Here is a 14,422-nt window from a genome sequence, read left to right as displayed (position 1 = left end):
AAATACATAACTGGTTTATACAGTGTTAACAAAATAACAGGCAGAAGCTCATGATTCTTCTGCTTTGCTCATTTCAACAGGTAAATTAATCTTATCATTTCTCTGAAAAGGAAAAACGATGTTTCATTTTCAAAATTGACTGTGTAAAAGATTCAGAAATAGCATCGTATGATGAGAAATAAAAGCCTATTCAAGAGTGCTCTTGGATTCTTTTCAATATATTTTATAACTCCTACTAGTAGGTATTTTCCAACATGAAAACTGTGTAAAAATGTTCTACCATTCTTATAAGTTATAGTCATTATTTGAAAACATTTTCAACATAAGAAATATACAGGCATGCTTTTTAATATTATATACTGGATCTGAGCTTTACGTATAAAACCCTCCTTTTCAAGGGAAGAGATGTCCTTATAGATAAATATTTCTTGTAGCTTAGAATGTAAGGGCGTATTGTTGATACGAGAAATCAACAACGTGATTTCTGCTTCCTATATGAAGTAGTCTGCTTCCTATATGTTCTACAAAACTATATGTTTCATTTTAACTGCAATCACCTAGCTCTTATGGAGTCATGATTACAGAGACTGGGAGAGAATATTTCCAAAGAGGAGAGAAATGTAATTCTCATGACTAAGTTGAGAGCATCAGCTCTGAGCTATTCCTGGAGGTAAGTTGCAGGCCAGCATTTCTGTTAAAAGAAAAAAAAAGGAAGCTGAAAATGGGATGGAGGAGCTTTTTATATATAATGAGCAGAACCAGAACGGGCGGACAGGATGTAAAACATTTCACACTGCAGAGTCTCATAGCACAGGAAAGCAGAGTCCATTCAACAGACTTAATTCAATCTCTTTGTTTAGGCAAAATGATTTTGATCCTGCTATTTTGGAGACTTTTTAATCCCTTGTCCAGAAAACCAGTTGATGGCTAAAAATCTTTGGCGAAAAACGAAAAAGGATTTAGGTGGCAAGTAATTTAACAGCGATATCTTCTTTGCAAATTCAATTCTGAGATGAGGTGGAAAATTCAGGCATTTGCTGATATGGATCTCTAATTACACAGCTTTGAATTGTAAAAGGAAGAGAAATGGAGAGTAAAAGCTATCAGCATCTACACTTTAGTCAAAGTTGTCATCCAAGCAGCTCCTGTATTAAGGAGTCTGCCATTTGGAGAAGGCACCAAAGTTGGGGCACTAAAAATTGTGTAATAAAGGGCAAAGAGGCCTTTTCTAAACTTTATATTTTTGGAACCTATATTGCAGATCTACAATTAGAAATGGTAAATTTATAGCCAAATTTAAGATTACCATTGGATCTTCCTAAGTATAAGAAAACTCTACTCACAACCCCACCAATCCCAATGAACTCAAATTTGGACTTAAAACTGTATGACTTTCTTTCTTAATTCTTTGTCCCTTTATAGTTTCAGATGACATCAGTGAGCTTGAGCTAGCTGATTCGTACTGCCTTTATGCTTCTTTCTATACGTCCCCAAAGGGGAAAAATCTCAACACAAATAAAAGGCATACTGGAAGGTTAGTTTTCCTGCAAGAGTTTGTAATAAATGAAACTGATACAAATGTTAAAAATTGTCCATGACTCTCAACTTTAAAAAAATTTCAGAATCCCTATGAAAAATGAACCCTAATCTCTCAAAAAGTATCTTGTAGTTACTTTTTCTTAGTTTATGAGTCCGTTTGTCTCTTTCTTACTTGGCACAGATTTCTGGGGTGAGGAGAAGAAACAGAATCCAGAGCTGGACATTGCTGAGGGGAAGCTATTATCTAGAGGAAAATAGAGTTGATCTACAGCAATGCTTGACAGGACAAGGATCTCTTGATCAAAACAGCCATACACAAGGAAGGAGTCACTAAGATGGTCAGGGAAAAAGTACTTAATTCCTTTTCAAAACAAATTACCCACAAAAGGATAACAATGAAGTTGTAATTTAAATTAATAGAACTGTATTTTAAAATAATATCTTCATTAAAGTTTAATTTAAAAAATCAGTCTAATGAAATAATCCCAAATCTGAATCTATTAACAAATAATCACAACAGATTCTGAGGAACCTGTAGCAAAGCTGTCCCATATTTTATTGCTTTATACTCTATTCATAACTCTGGGGTACCCCACCCTATGTTCATTGTTGCTTCTTTAACTCATTTCTTCCTGATCAAACTTAGTAGCCAACTTTTTTATATCCAATTTTGATTGGCTTGGTATCCATCATACTGAACTCCAAGTATCTGGATTTGCAGTTTCTTAGAACTAAGTGCCTCCGAGGACCAATGTTTTCTGAATTGAAGATGTTCATTTAGAATTTTTATTGAGGGACAATCTCAGGCATAGAAACCCTTCAGGGTGTTACGGGCATGGGTCAGTACAGCTGTTTGTTCTCAAGCATCAAACAAGCTTCAAAGTAAGTTTTGGTCATTATCTCAATAGAGAACTGCTTTCATTTCACAGGTAAAATGAGGTGTCTTAGTGAAGAGCAGTTTGAAGCTGTCAGAAATGGGCACTCTGTAATGACCTATATGAGAAAAGAATCTAAAAAAAGAGTGGATATATGTATATGCAGAACTGATTCACTTTGCTGTACAGCAGAAACTAACACAACATTTTTAATCAACTATACTCCTATAAAAATTTTTTAAAAATAATAAAATGTTTAAAAAAGAAATACTATAGGCCAGCCAAACATGAAGTCTGACTCAGAAGGCCCCTGAAATTTACCCTTAAATTTTTTTCAAAAGATATCAAATATGAAAACTGTGGTTTTGTTTTTGTAAATAGAGTTCTCCAATCAAACTATACAATTTTATTTTATTTCTGATTTGCCATTCTGAGAAAAAAATCATATACCAACCTTCACCGCGTTCTTTTTTTAACCTAATTATTTAAAAGGGAAATGTGGAGGAGGATAATGAAATTGGAAGCCAATGTTCAAACACAACAGCAGAAGCATTGTCTTAGTAGAGGTCCTTAACATGAGTGGTAGGATTTGGACTTTTCAGGACCCTTGACTTTTTTAAATTAAAAACTAATTTAATTACTTTTTAAGGCCCTATTGCTCTTTACTAGAATTTAATTTTTTATATTTTAAGAACCATCTTTTGGTTTAATGCTTCATTAAAATTACCTTGACAATTCACATTCTTTCTTTTTTTTTTTTTTAATTTGAATAGACTTATATTTACAAGAGAAATTGAACATATAGTTTTCTTTTTTCTTTTTAATTGGGGTATAGTTGCTATTCATAGTTACAGTCACACTTTTTCCTTACTGATCATTTTAAGACTTTTGGCTATCATCACCCCGCAAGTAGATTATAGCCTCTAGAATGCATTTTAATCGATGAATCATGGCATTTGAAAATGTGTTACATTTGCCATAAATTTGTAAATAAATGAATCAGATTCTCAAGCAGCCTTCAACATTCCGTACATGATATTGTAAAACTACGAAGATACTTGACAGCTGTTCAGTGAGTCTCTGATGCGAATGCAACCCAGTGGCAACAATGACAAAATATCTTGAATGACTGCTTTTTATTTTATATTATTTCTCCAAATATGTCTGGACCTAGTCTATTCTGAAACTTAATAGAAAAGTTAAAGAAGAGACAAACACCCCACTTGATAAGTTGGTCTATGGAAAAATCTAGATTTACATGATTAAGGAAATATATAATTATAGAACTGTGAAAAGACATTTACATTGTCTATTACAGATATTTGCCAAGTTTTCAAACAACTTTTAATGTCTTTTTTTTCTAAAAAAATCAACTTTTGAACTTATTTTTTAATTCTTTAGACTTACAGAAAAATTGCATGAAGAGGGCAAAGAATTCCCAGATTCCCTAAATGCTAAAATTTTACTGCATTAGCTTTACCCTCTCCTTTGTGCATGCATTTATTGATACATCTGTGTGTAAACATACATATATGATTCTTTTCTAAAACTTTTGAGAATGACATGATACCCCTTTATCCCTACATACTTTAGTGTGAAATGTAAATATTTTAAACTCAGGTTGAGCCCAGAGTTCCAGAAACCCTTGTTTAGGCTACTAATTCAGTTCATTTACTTTGTTTACTGCCTCAAGGAATTACAATGTATATCTAAGCAATATTCTTTAAATATTTATTCAACGATTTTCAAGGAGAAGCTAAATGCTGCCTGCATAAAAGTGAAAAATCAAACAATGGTGGCAGAGTCAGCCAGACTGAACAAAACAGAAGTTCTAGATAAACCAGACAAAGCAAGTCTGCACTGGGGCAGTAGAGCTGGTCCATGTGGCCTCACCTCACCCTGGGCAGTAGCTCCGGACACTTTTTAAAAATCCAAGAGTCCCAGAGAAAACTTTTGAGTCTCAGTCAAATGAGAGTTCCACTGAACCTTCCCAAGCTTCTAGAAGCCAATAAATTAGAAAGGACACTTTATTGGGAAGCATGACACAGAGGGATGGTAGAGAAAAGAGTCTGCCACCAAAGAAACTAGGTGGCTCTATGTCCACAAAAGTCATATGTAAGAAACCAAAACCTAGAAAAGTGATCAATAAAACTGAGAAGGAGCTTTTGATAAATAATTTGAGTGCTGAACCTAAAGTGTGTGGCCAAATAATACAGTAGTAATTTGGAGGTAGGACTTAGACCTAGTCCATAACATTTATCAATGTCTTAGATCCTGAAACTATTAAAGAGAAACTTTTTATAAGTTTATTTTGATTGAAAATTGAGTCCAAATTCTATCTTATTAGTTGTAGGTAAAATGTTACATAATAAAAATTAAGATCATTGACTTTGTTTACTGCCTCAAGGAATGACAATGCATATCTAAGCATTAAATAAGTGGATTGAGACTTCCAATAATTCATAATAGAAATAAAAGCTCACAATGTAATTATTAATTTAAAGTATGCTTCAAAACTGTACATACTGTATATTAAACAGGACATGTTCTTAGAGGAAAACATAAGCAGAACACTCTATGACATAAATCACAGCAAGATCCTTTTTGACCCACCTCCTAGAAAAATGGAAATAAAAACAAAAATAAACAAATGGGACCTAATGAAATTTAAAAGCTTTTGCACAGCAAAGGGAACCATAAACAAGACGAAGACAACCCTCAGAATGGGAGAAAATATTTGCAAACAAAGCAACTGACAAAGGATTAATCTCCAAAATATACAAGTGGCTCATGCAGCTCAATATCAAAAATACAAAATCCCAATACAAAAATGGGCAGTAGACCTAAATAGACATTTCTCCAAAGAAGATATACAGATTGTCAAGAGGCATATGAAAGGATGCTCAACATCACTAATCATCAGAGAAATGCAAATCAAAACTACAATGAGGTATCACCTCACACCAGTCAGAATGGCCATCATCAAAAAATCTAGAAACCATAAATGCTGGAGAGGGTGTGGAGAAAAGGGAACCTTCTTGCACTGTTGGTGGGAATGTAAATTGATACAGCCACTATGGAGAACAGGATGGAGGTTCCTTAAAAAACTAAAAATAGAACTACCATACGACCCAGCAATCCCAATACTGGGCATATACCCAGAGAAAACCATAATTCAAAAAAAGTCAAGTACCACAATGTTCATTGCAGCTCTATTTACAATAGCCAGGTCATGGAAGCAACCTAAGTGTCCATCAATAGATGAATGGATAAAGAAGATGTTGCACATGTATACAATGGAATATTACTCAGCCATAAAAAGAAACAAAATAGAGTTATTTGTAGCGAGGTGGATGGACCTAGAGTCTGTCATACAGAGTGAAGTAAGTCAGAAAGAGAAAAACAAATACCGTATGCTAACACATATATACGGAATCTGAAAAAAAAAAAAAGCGGTTCTAATGAACCTAGGGGCAGGACAGGAATAAAGACACAGACATAGAGAATGAACTTGAGGACATGGGGAGGGGGAAGGGTAAGCTGGGATGAAGTGAGAGAGTGGCATGGACATATATACACCACCAAATGTAAAATAGATAGCTAGTGGGAAGCAGCTACATAGCACAGGGAGATCAGCTCCTTGCTTTGTGACCACCTAGAGGGGTGGGATAAGGAGGGTGGGAGGGAGACGCAAGAGGGTGGGGATATGGGGATATATGTATATGTATAGCTGATTCACTTTGTTATTCAACAGAAACTAACACAACATTGGAAAGCAATTATACTCCAATAAGGATGTTAAAAAAAAACAAACACAGGACATGTTAATGGATTGAATGAAGGAAAGATAAGTCAAGGATAACTCCTACGATTTTGGCATAAGCTCCTAGGTGGATGGAAGTTTCATTTACTGTGATGGGGAAGACTGACGGAGGGGGGAACTGGTTGGAGGTAGGAGGAAGGGGATGGTGCTGGGTGTCTCTTAGTCATCCAAGTGGAAATCCAGCTTGGTAGTTGGATTACAAGTGGGAATTTTTGGCAAGATCAGGGAGAGAAGAGATTTGAGGGTCTTCAGGGTGACCGTCAGAAAGTAGAGAAGATCAGTCACACCAGGAAGAATGTGTGGATGAAGAAAGGAGCTTATATCTGAGCGCTGGGGTGTTCTGATAAGTGCACATACAGGGATCTCTATCTTTCAGGGTCCCCCCAGAAGCAACAGATTATTTGTGAAGCGTGTAAGCCGAGTTTCAAGTACATAATAAAGTATTTTAGTGGTATTTTTGCCACTAAAAATACAGACAGATGAATAAACCTGAGCGTAATTTTAAACCTGGGTGTTCAGACCATTTCTTAAATTTTTAAAAATTCGTTTTGACAGAAGAATGCATTATTATAATAGCTCAGATTTGGTTTGAGTTTCAATTTCCATACAATTTCTGCAATTACAGCAAATTTCCTTTGAGTTGAAAGCCAATCAGTCAAGAAAAACCAACAGCAATAAACAGTGTTTCTCATTAAAATACCTTTAAGCTTCAAGGATATTGACTACATAATTTAGATATCTTTTTAGCAGAATTATTTGTTTGGTTTAACTTGTCTTTCTTAATCCATTTTTCCAAAGTCCCAGGAAAACTAGTTAGAAGTAATAGCGTTAATTTTCTTTTTTCACAACTTAGAGACTGAAGTTTAAAAACAAATAAATAAATAAATAAGAGGAAGAAATACAGAAGTGGGCCTGGCTAATGGCCACCATAGGATGTCTGTTTTCAGTTCCAAGCCTCTGGAGTACTATTTCTCTCTCTTATAACAATGAGACAAGCTCACCCTGGGCCTTTATTAGGAAATGAGAAAGTGCTACAAGCAGAATTCCTGCCCTTGCATCCTTGGCTATTACACTCTTTTTAAGGCCAGAGACAGCCCTCACTGTATATTCCAGACAGTACATGGCATGTCAGCTGGTCCATAGCACCTGTGATGTTGGTGGAATTTAATTGGAGTCATTCAATGTACTTGCCAGAAGCATCTGAATTGGCTGAAACGAGTGAAGGAAACTTTGCTCATTGCTAAGTTATGCCTCAGGCTTGCTTTAATAGTATACAATCAGTTAAGCAGACAGTCTAAGTCAGCAGTGAGTAGGGTAGTTTTGCTAAGTACCCAGGGATGAATTCTTCTAGGGAGGGTCTCTCAACCTTCAGCACCATCACCGTATTAAGATGGATAATTCTTCGTTGCAGGGGCTTTTCTGTTCATCATAGGCTATTTAACAACATCCCTGGCCTCTACGCACTAGATGCCAGTAGCACCTACTCTCCCATTGTAACAACCAAAAATGTCTCCAGGTATCACCAACTTCCCCTGGCTGGGGAAGGTGGGCAATGGGCAGTATCACACCCAGTTGCAACTGCGACTCTCAAGTTTCTGAAATTTTAATCTCTAGTTTCCCCTAAGTTACCTCCTATTCATGTGTTTCAAACTGAGCTGCCACCTCACTCTTGCACAGACATGGAAAGGAAAGAGCCTCTGCTTCCCCCCAAAGATCCCAGTCCTCCTGTAGCTCTCATCAAAGGCCATGTGCACTCGGAGGAAGGACTGAAAGTGAAAGGTTCATGAGACAGTCAAAGCCGGTTCAGGACACCTGCCTGTAGGTCAAGATCAATTAATTTATGGCTCTTGCTTCTACCACCAAACAGAATTCAGTACCACTTGGACATCCCAGGCGACCAATTTTTAGACTGAGATGTATTATTTTTACTTATAACTTATTTTCTTTCTTTGATCAAATATAATGCCATTTCATAACAGAACATTTGAAAGCAATAAGAAAGAAAAGCTCCCTAACTCTACTAGTTAATGGATCTACTCTTGACACTGGTTATTTCCTTCCACACTTTTCCCCACAAGCTAAAAAGAGCAGGCATGTCGATTCACCTTGATTCCAAATGCTAATACAGGTCTTGGGTTGAAGATCTTCTAATATTTCAAAATAAGTCAGAAATCTAGTTTTCTACATGAAATCTGAATTCTAAATGTTGGCCAGCAATAAAATTTTCTTTCAAAACAGACCACCTGTATCAGATGGAATCAGCTGGTGGGACTCGTTTCTGACATCTGTCATTTCATCTTGTGTCCACCTGGCCTCATTCTTGTTACCTGCTAACTTCTTTTGCATTTGAAGTTAGGATCTCTGTCACTAAACAATCTCTCAAGTGCTTTACAGCTCAAAAATTGTATGAGTCCAGGACCAAGTACATTACTAGAACTTCCTTTCTCATTACCTGAATTAGCTTGTCCAAAATGTTACCACTCTCCACAAGTAGACAATACCACCCTCTGTGGCCTTATTCTCAGAGGATGATTTAGAAAATACAGTCTTACCTAACCTGGAATATAAAGGACAGTGGACATGAATTATACCAATTTATTTATATGTGTATATAAATATATAATGTGTATTCTATTGAAATATATTATATATATAAATATACATTACATATATACACTATATACACATTATATATATTATATATATATATATATATATATATATATATATATATATATATTTCTGTTGAAATGTTGTTCTGGTAAGTAAGCAATTGACTTCATGAAGACCTAACAAAGAAAGAATGGTCCAAAAGTTAAAAATCAATCCTGTAAGTACATTTGCACCCAAACATCCAGTTCAATATCCTCCACCATCTGCCCTTCCCAAATTTGCCTCTCAGTCAGCCCTCACTTCCCCTCACCACCCTTTCCCTGGGTTCATTAGAATACTTGCCATTCTTCAAACACCTATGTCCTTTTGCCCATTCTGTTTCTGTACCCCAGGCTGCCCTGGAACCAGCCTGCTGCCTCAAAAATTCTTACAGACTTGTCAGTCAATCTGTGTTTATACAAAACAGTTATTTTAACTTTTTTATCAATCTTTAATCATTACTTATTCAGGACAATTTGGGAAAAAATATTGCATTATTTCTTTCAGATTAATTCCTGGGGGACTTACTGTAATTTCCTGCATTACTGACTTCACTTGGAACTGACGGCTAGTTTGTCAATTACTTCAATATTGTATTCCTTCAAAATTGCTTTGTCTTAAAAGAGAACAAATGTCATCATTCTTAATGAAAGTACTCTTCACCACAGCATTCTTACATGTACACATATATTTACATATATACTTCTCCTCCTTCCTTATAAATACTTATGTTACTCCGAATCCTCTTTAAAAAGCAAATATTAAAACAAGCAAAACACTTCCTTTGACCCTATCTCCCTGTGAAACCACTCGCCCTATGTTCCTCCTTCTCTTGACCACCAGACTTAAAAACTAACGAAAAGTGTATTGTCTCTACTATCTGGCTACTATCTGGCTATCTTACCTTTCTGCTGAAATTGCTCTTATCTGTGACAGCAAATCCACTCACATGTTGTCACTGCTTATCTTCCTTAGCTTTGAGCTAAGAACTAACTAAACATATACCCCACCCAGCTTCTGAAGACTGGCTATTTTTTCCATGGCTTCAAGAACATCATTCTCTCTTTAATTATTTCCTTACCTCTAGGATCATTTCTTCTTTGTCTTATTCCTGGACTTCTGCTCCCCACAACCTTGCACTTAAATGTGGCTCTTCCCAAAGGTCTTTGCAAAAGCCTGTCCTGTCTTGCTCACAGCTCTCACTGGACCATTCATCCTTACCTCACGGCTTCAGCCACATCTGTATACCAATGGCCACCATCTCAGGACCACAGACTTATTTCTAAGTGCCTGTTAGATACACCCACCTGAAAATCTCAAAAATAACCCATAGTCAACATAACTTGGGTATATATCCAAAGATATGTTCCTCCTCCCAAAATTTCTATTGATGGTTTTGTAATCTACACATTTTCCCAAGCTATAATCCTCAGGATCGCACTCATCTTATTTTTCTCCCTCACGCTTCATCTCTAATTGGTTATCAAAAGTTGCTTTTATTTTTCAGTTCTGGCTGTGCCTTTTCAGCCCCACTGTCACTATTTTATTTTTTAATGCCCCACGTATTTCTTCTAAATATTTAATGTGCAAAAATCTAAAGCAAACACAGAAAGCAAAAATCAAAAAAAACAAAGAAGTCCTTAGCAACCTTAAAAGGCCACTGATATCTTGGTATCTTTTTCTCCTGAATTCCTTTGTAGCATCAAATTCCTAGACTTACTTTAAGATTCCAGTGGTACAAATAATTACATTACCAGTCCCCTACTACCACCCTCCACGTCGTATAATTCCTCCAGGGACTGCTGAGTCAATTCAGTATCTAATTCAAGACCACGACTCTAGTTTTTAATTGAATTGAAGATGAATTCCAAGGGAATATGAATATGATTCACCACTGTTATCCCAGTTTTTAAAGTTCTATGCTAAATGACAGGCCAATGAAGAAGCACTTTGACATTGGTACTGTTTGACACTGTGAACACAATCACAACGTGGATTTGACAGAGCCTAGTGGTAGCAACAAAATAAAATAGCTCTCGGTGAGTGTATTTACATCACAGGTTAAACAAACAGAATGTACTAGAGTTCTCCTGTTCTGCCAAACTAAGTGACTAAAGTTCCATTGGTGAAATTGCAGAACCCAAGAACTGGAATAAACCTGAGAAGATATATTGCTCACTCCATTCACTTTTCAGGTGAGAAAACAAAATAGCAATGAGGAGGAAGATTGCTTAAGGCCACAGATTAAATTAGTAGCAAGGCCAGGTCTAAAGCCCAAATCCACCAGCTCCTAGCACAGTGAGTACAGCACTTTTTCAATATTCTGATAGATACCCTCACAGAAAATATAATAATTTTATTACAAAGGAATAAAATGTACTATTTCTTTATTGTAGGATTATTTTATTTGAAGCATAAAAGATTTTTATTACTAAGCTATGCTGAAGACACTAAGTTATTGGAAAGTTCCAAGATCCTTAGCTTTATCACATTTTGTATATAAGATATTGTCAGATTATATCTAAGATATAGCTAGTTATATCATTCATAGGTATAAATGTCATTAAAGTTTGGTATGTCTGTAGCATCAACCAAAGCAACATAGCCTTTGGTCACCTCAAGTGGCAGTGCCTACACTTAACTGCTCGAGCTGGCATTTATTGGGTCTTATGATGTGCAAACTACCTACCAGAATCTCTGAGGTATATAAAAATATGCGCAAAAATTCTCTGCATCTTAAAAAGCTCAGAAAACTGGACATTTTAAACAATGTGTCATAGAAACTCTGGATACTGATTCCACCCCCACTCTCCTGGGCTTATTTTGTTGTTATTTTTTTCAATTTTTTTTTATTTTTTTATTTGACTGGATTGACTTAGTGAAGTTTATTTCCTTCTCATAGCGTGAAGACTTTGGTGTCACTCCTTAGAGATTCACAGCCTTGGGCCTCTGCACAGTCACCTAGGACGACACTCGTCCTAGCAGGTCTCTCTTTGACTGTGTCTTTCTCTGATCTTTCTTTTAAGCTGCCTGCCTGTTTAATTTGGCATTACTTTCTTGCCTTTCAGACTCCACTGTTTGCCAGTTGATTACTCTATTGCTTCTAAAAATGCCCAGGAGTATAAATTGCTCAGCAGTCTGATGCAATTAAATTTGAGCAGGTATAGTTTCTGAAATCAGTTCTGAATTTTGTTCTGACCCCATGAGGGTTCTTAGATATCTCTCTAGTAAACTAGCTGACTTAAGGTTTAACTTGTTGCTCTTAATTAATAGAAGCTATTTTTTTGAGGATGCCCTTAGGCTTGAACTTCCCCAGAAACTGTCTTAAATCATCTCAGTTCTTTGGGGGAAAGCTTCTGAGCTCTCTTTTCTTATAGACTACCCCTCCTCCTGGGCAGACTCTCTAAGTGGCCACTCAGGGCACTGGGTGAGGCAGTAGTCTCTGATGTTCTTGGCTTTCCTCTCCCAGTTAGAACCTCTACTCTACAAGAAGCTAGAGTGAGGGTGTTCATGGACCTAGTGTTCTCAGCCTGCTACATCTGAGTAGCACCTGGGCAGGGCCCAGGTAGTGGAAATAAGCACCCCAACTTCTTGGTTTCACTCACCGGGAATTTAACCTCTTCTATTTGGAGTTGGAGGGGATGAGAAATGCTGGCAGTTTCTGACTCTCAGTGAGATACAGTAACCCTTGTTTGGGAGCTGAGGGGAGAGGAGACCCAAACAGAGCCTCTATCAAGTTGAACTGGGGAAGGAGAGACAGGGGAAAGGAGAAAGTGGGGTGTGGTGTAAATGCCACAGACTCTCTCTCTGTTCTGAGTTTTAGTAGATTTTCTTAAAAATATTTCATTTTCTGTATGTTCTTAGGACAGTTTCTAGAGAATTAAAACATTTGTTTTTATAGGTTTTTTTCCAGCTTTGCTTCCTTCACTGGGGAGTTGGTCCACAGAGCTCTTCACACTGTTATCCCAGACCTGGAACTCACTACCATTTCTATGTTACCTGCCTGGCCCTTGGAGGTGTTTGAATTTGTGACCCAGGCAGGGTTTATAACTAGAGTCAGGTGTTTCCTGTCACCAATTAAAGGTTGTTTTATATTCTTTAACATTCAGCCTTGTTGAGGGTAGAGCTGACATTCTTCACAAAAGTTCAGGCATCTAATGTCCCTAAGGAAGAGCATCTCATTTTTATATAAAGTTGACAAGTGAATGTTTGGGGAGAGAGCCAAGATTTTCCTCAGGGAGAAATAGGAGTTTCTTTATAATCTATGGAGTCCAACTTCAAGAGATGCTTTTGTTGATTTTATTCTGAAAACATTAAACAGATGTCACTCAATGTCAAGCTAGCCATTAAAAACTTGTTAAATAGCATTGATTTTTCAACTTTAAGGAATATAGTTTCATCATCAGCCCACAAAATAGACTGCAAAATGTTCCCCTTGATACTGCATGAATTGTTTCACAATATAGTTGTTGGCTGGAAGCTACTTAGACATTAAATGAGGTCTGGCAAAGAATGATAAATGTCAAATAGCTAAAACTGAGTCATTCTCTCTAGTACTAACTGCATAACAAACCCAATTGTCTATTTATGTCACTCATTTGTTCCAATAAATTATATTATCAACCTACAAGAGAATTTAGTCATGTATCCTTGAAATCACCAGAATTTTGTGTATTTTCAACCAGAAATTCATGGATAGATATATCTGTATCAAAGAAAATTCTCTGGTCACTGCAATTTTCATCTAATAACATTAATAATATGAGGCTGGTGCAGGCTAAAAAAACTGATATTAAAATTAAGGGCCATACTTTAGTTATCACAACAAATTCTAAGTGACTTGGCCTATGTGACCTCAAAGGTTCCTTCCAATTTTGAAGCCTCTTTTCAAATGCTTATTCATTGTCCTTGACAGTCCAGTATTGGAAGAAAGTGATATTTTGCTTGATTAGTGAAAGCAGCATAATTTTCCTACCTTTATTTTTTTACACTGACCTTCAGTGTGGTGTTCTGTTAACTCAGCAGAGTGTTGTTGTTCTAATGTTTTAGTCTGTGAAAGCACATTCTGTCTGAATTTCTTAAGAGGCAAAGAACTAGGGGTGTATATTTGGTTTACATTAGTAACTGCAAAGGGAATTCATCAATCAGTGTCACAGGCTTTGAGCTATTCTTATGACAACTCAATTTTACTGACTATTTTTTTTTTCCTTCAGTAAGTTTGTCTTAAAGATGCCCTCTTCCCTCTATCCATCACAACCCTTTCTCACTCTTCATATGGGCAGAGATCTCTTTGATCTAAAGAGAAGTTATTCGAAAGTGGGAAAGCAAAGAATTGGACTTGAGCCCTGTTCATGTGCCTGGAAACTGAAGGGAGAATTGATTTGCTTAGGCAAAGTCCACTTGGGTTTTTAGTTTATGAAAGCACTTTTCACAACTAATCAATGGTGAACATTTTAGAAACTGCCTAAAATGAAGCCCCACAAGACCTTTCAGATGACACAAAAATATGAATTCCTGTGGTACATGAAAATTT

At 36.5% G+C, this 14,422-nt stretch overlaps 1 protein-coding gene across 2 annotated transcripts in view; it reads left to right on the top strand.

Annotated features, from left to right (window-relative positions):
* LOC118897683 (SPHK1 interactor, AKAP domain containing) overlaps nucleotides 1-14,422 on the top strand; it is a 152,000-nt gene that overhangs the window by 56,590 nt on the left and 80,988 nt on the right. The gene's annotated exons all lie outside the window — the stretch shown is intronic.

This window comes from Balaenoptera musculus, chromosome 7, assembly GCF_009873245.2.
Source record: "Balaenoptera musculus isolate JJ_BM4_2016_0621 chromosome 7, mBalMus1.pri.v3, whole genome shotgun sequence".
Lineage (NCBI taxonomy): Eukaryota > Metazoa > Chordata > Mammalia > Artiodactyla > Balaenopteridae > Balaenoptera > Balaenoptera musculus.
This window is presented reverse-complemented; position numbering and strand designations above follow the sequence as displayed.